This window comes from Cervus canadensis, chromosome 21, assembly GCF_019320065.1.
Source record: "Cervus canadensis isolate Bull #8, Minnesota chromosome 21, ASM1932006v1, whole genome shotgun sequence".
Lineage (NCBI taxonomy): Eukaryota > Metazoa > Chordata > Mammalia > Artiodactyla > Cervidae > Cervus > Cervus canadensis.
The window spans coordinates 54,524,293-54,529,051 of NC_057406.1; the positions used below are offsets into that span (position 1 = coordinate 54,524,293).

At 53.1% G+C, this 4,759-nt stretch overlaps 1 pseudogene across 1 annotated transcript; it reads left to right on the forward strand.

Moving 5' to 3' along the window:
• The first annotated feature begins 2,115 nt into the window (after positions 1-2,115).
• Positions 2,116-2,905, forward strand: LOC122423693 (annotated as a pseudogene). Its single transcript, XR_006264199.1, has one exon. The product of XR_006264199.1 is annotated as a UPF0687 protein C20orf27 homolog (transcript).
• Positions 2,906-4,759: the final 1,854 nt, after the last annotated feature.

Genomic DNA, 4,759 nt, shown 5'->3' on the forward strand with positions numbered 1-4,759 from the left:
CCAGCCCTGGGCAGCCTGACAGCCCCCCTTACTACACTGTTGAGGAGTCACCCACCAGATTCCAGTTGGACACCCTCTTGACAGCCTCACTCCCTGGAGGCCCCGGAGACTCCTGCTCTGAGCTCTCCCAGAGTAAGGAATCTTACTCCGTGTCAGTCTCTGTCACCTTTCATCGCAGTGGTGGTGGAAGTGGTACCCAAGTTTGGCACCTCTTTTTGCTGCATCAGAGATGCTTCTATGTGACCGAAATATCATTTTCAGTGCACGGGAGACTGGCGTTTTCCCATTCCTTTATATTTCATGTTCTTCTCTTACATCTGCAGAAATTGGTATGACAGGATGGGGTTGGTTTTAGAGAATGGTTTCTTGATAGGTAAACGACCACCACAGCAGATCATTTACATTCCTACCGTGGAAAGACATTCTGCATGGATACAAACATGAAAACAGGTAAAATCCAGCGTTGCTCTGACTTGGACATTATGGTAAGATCAAACCCTTATTCAGCTTTCATCATGTGGCAGATACTATACCAAGGACTTTATATGCACTATCTCAATCCTCACCATGAACCCTACCTGATAAGGATCTGTGTTTCCATCTTACACATGGGAAAACTGAGGTGCAGAGAGCAAAGCTGAAAGGCAAGAGCAGGGAATTCCTTGGTGGTCTAGTGTCTGGGACGTCGCACTCCCAATGCAGGGGGCTCGGGTTTGATCCCTGGTCAGGGAACTAGATCCCACATGCCACAACTAAGACCCGGTGCAGCCAAATAAATAAATAAATATTTTTAAAAATAAATAAATAAAAGGTAAGTGCACAGCTGGGCTGTGGACCAGAGCTGAGCTGACTTCTAAGCAGGCCCACACCTCTTCATGTATTGCCTCCTGTAAAGAGAGGTGGGGAAAACATGATGCCTCTCTCCTCCCCAGTGCTTTAAAAATGACCATTCAGATAACTATTCAGAAGAGGAAGAAAAAGCCTTATAGGCTAAGACAGAGGTTAATCGTGTATATCTATGGTGAGCTACTAGTCCAAGGTCAGCGGCTTCGGGATGTAGTTTTGTTGTGAGCTTTGTTTGGTGGAGAAAGGAGTGTTGAGTGCTATCAGGGTTTTGACCAGATCAGCCAATATTTCATGCGTATTGATTTCACTGGGGACGGAGAGGAGTATGACCGGCCCCTCAAGGTGCTCCCCGACACAGACACAGCCTGGGCACCAAGTTACTGCCTGGCTGACTCCATGCAAAGTGAGGTGGTGAGAGGTGGGCAGACAGCCTCCAGGGACCCACTACCCCAGGATCAACCCCATACCTCTTTGGCAGATGGGTCACCAGTTGTGATCATGCTTTGCAGGGCGATGGGTCAAACAGGAGACGTGATTGGCCTATTTATGCCTCTGAGCCCCGCCCCTTTCCCATTTCAGAAATATGACTTTTATTGGGCCAAGGTCCCACTGACCTGAGTCTTCAGCCTTGTGGATAAATAGAAAAAGCATCAGAGGGAAAATTTCCTGAAGGCTGACTTCTCCCCCAAAGAGTGACTCAGTGATGGACATCACTTCCCCTGGGCACACAACTATGAAGCATCTCCTGGCTTCCAAGACTCTGTTACCACAGGGTGTGAAGAGCAGAATGTGTTTGTGTTAACACAGAATTGGATTTATTCCTCTTTCCCTGCACAGGGAACAATATGAATTTGGGAGTTTTGGATTTGAGTTTCTTGTTAAAGCTGAGAAAGACTTCAAAGACTCAACTGCTTCTTAATGGTTTTTTGTTTTTGTTTTTAATATTTATTTGGCTGTGCTGGATCTTAGTTGCGACACCTGGGATCTTCAACCCTCATGCAGTATATGGATCTAGTTCCCAGACCAGGGATTGAACCCAGGCCCCCTGCATTGGGAGCTTGGAGTTTTAGCCATTGGAGCACCAGGGAGGTCCCTAGGGCTTTCTAAAGGAGGAAAGGCTCACAGAGCCTGCGGTCGAAGGCCCCCTTTATTCCTTCCACGGCCCAGTGCAGCGCAGCAACCAGGCTCCTTATCTGACTTCCACCTGGAGGACAAGAGACTTATTTGCTTCCAGTTGCTAAGACCACCTTGAACATGAATTTTGCTTTTAGCTGCAACCTTTCAGAAGCACCTCAAGAGGCAGCGGGCGGCGGCGGCGCGGGGCTCTCTCGTGTTCGGCGTTGAGCCCCGGCTGCTGCCGCGGTCTCCAGAGCTGCTGCCTCAGCCACTGCCGCCGCTGCGGTCGTCCCTGACAGTCCCAGCTTCAGGGTGCTCCCCGCACGGCTCCTGCTGGTGTCCCTGGAGCGTGGGAGGCTGCTGAGCGTGACCGGTGGTGTCCGGTAGGAGCTGCGTGTCTCACCCTGCGGCGGGGAGGGCGTCCATGGCTGCAGCCAACAAGGGCAACAAGTCCAGAGTCCGGAGTATCCGCTTCGCAACAAGCCATGATGCAGAAAGCTCCCAGAGACATGTCCACTTTGATGAGAAGCTGCATGACTCTGTGGTCATGGTCACCCAGGAGAGCGACAGCAGCTTTCTGGTCAAGGTTGGACTCCTGAAGATCCTGCACAGGTATGAGATCACCTCCACCCTACCCCCAGGGCACAGGCTGAGCAAGGACGTCCGAGACGCAGCTGTCCCCAGCCTGCACCTCCAGCTCCTCAGCGTCATGCCCACCCCAGAGGTTACAGCGTCAAGTGTGAGTACTCCGCGCACAAGGAGGGCGTCCTCGGGAGGAGATGCTGCTGGCCTGTGAAGGTGGCGCCGACACCTGCGTGCGCGTGCCGGCGCGGGCGCGCCTCACGGACGGACACCGCGCACACCCCTGAGGCTAGACGGTGTCAAGTGCCTGGGTGCTGGGCTAGGATAGACTCAGCACAGTGACTGGAATGGCTTCGACTGAGGCTCTCAGCCCCACCTGCCTCGGGGCCCCTCAGCCTTAAAGCCGACCTCATCTCCGCAAAGGCTGCGTGACGGTGTGGCTTCCTCACCCTTCCCCAGGGTGGGTGTGGAGGTGGAGGGTCCAAGGGCCTCTAAGCTAGAGCCTTGCCCACGCCTCTCACCTCATTTGTACCACCTCCCTGCCTCTCCAACATCCTCTTCTCCCACTTTCTCCTGTGTGCCTCAGCCTCCTGCTGGAAGAAATGGATTGAGCCCCCCAAGGAGGCTATCTGAGGAGGGCCACGGGAGGGCCTGGGGTGGGTCATACCCATCCCTACCCCGAGCCATAAGGGCCTAGGAGAGGAGGGAGCTGGCTCTGTGGTGGAGCAGCCCCTGTTATTACTGCTGCTATCTCGCTTTAACCACCTCTCCTGTCTCCTTGTTCCACTGCTGTCCATGGTAAGGAGAAGGGAGATGCAGTTCCCAATCCCTGCTCCCTAGGTCTGTGTTGTTTTTAAATGACTGGTTGGGATAAAATCCTGAAGAAATAAAACTTCCAGTTGGGGGCGGGGCGGGGAGAAGCACCTCAAGAATAAACCACCAGAAGCTCCTCACACTTCCACAGGCACCCAAGGTTTTATGGCTGTTCTTTGTTTTGTAATAGACCAGCTGGAACCGAGGAGAAGGAAATGGCAACCCACTCCAGTGTTCTTGCCTGGAGAATCCCAGGGACAGAGGAGCCTGGTGGGCTGCCGTCTATGGGGTCGCACAGAGTCGGACAGGACTGAAATGACTCAGCAGCAGCAGCAACTGGAACTGAAACATCGTTCTGTTTGTCTAATTTCCTACTGTACATACAGAATCTTCATCTTCAAAACATCTGTGTTTGGGGGAACAGGACCCGACTGAGAAAGCCCAGCATGTGCTTTTTTTAAAGTGAAATAGGGAAATAAGTAAATAACTGTGATGTCCAGGCAGCAGAAAGTCAGGACATTGGACAACATCATGGTTCAGGGTTGAACTGCAGGGAAGGGGCCTCAGTGGCAGCCTGGGGTTAGACAGACTGGCCTTTGTTTGTGATTTAGTGTGTGGGGGTCACTTGGCTACTTGATCGATTTTGTTGAGGGAAGGTCATGGATGCAGGCAGGATGCAGCATGAGCTGAGGTTGTGTATCGTTGGGTGGGAACTCAGTCACTTCAGTCGTGTCTGCCTCTTTGCAACCCCATCGACTGCAGCCCTCCAGGCTCTTCTGTCCATGGGATTCTCCAGGCAAGAATACTAGAGTGGGTAGCCATTCCCTCCTCCAGGGGATCTTCCCCACCCAGGGACTGACCTTGCATCCCTTCTATCTCCTGCATTGGCAAGCAAGTTCTTTACCACTAGCACCACCTGGGAGGCCCATGGTTGGGTAAAATCCTTTAATTGTCCAGTGAGGAAGGCACAGTCTGGCTCCTTCTCCTCCCACTGCTGGTTCTACTTAGAAGGAGGAAAAGAGCACCAGAGGGAAGCGGACAGCACTGGCTCCCCCCAGCCCCACACTCCACTCACTCTGGCCGTTGTTGGCAACTGTGGGCAAGTCGGACGGCTCTCTGCCTGACCCCTGCTTCTCGGTCTGTGCAAGGGTGGGTAGCTTTCCCTAAAAGACGTGCCCGACTCGACTCCCTTGCTTCTCTGAGTGGGCTCCCCAGACAGTAGCATCAGCCTCACTGGGAGTTTGCAGGAAACACAGAATCTCACTACCACCCCAGACCTACGGCCCCGGACTCTGTGTTTTAACTGGAGGCCCAGGTGACTGCTGAGTACGCTGGGGTCTGAGATGCTTCTCTGTCCTCCCAAATCGCTGTGACTGCATCAGGCATCTCGCAAAGGATACCC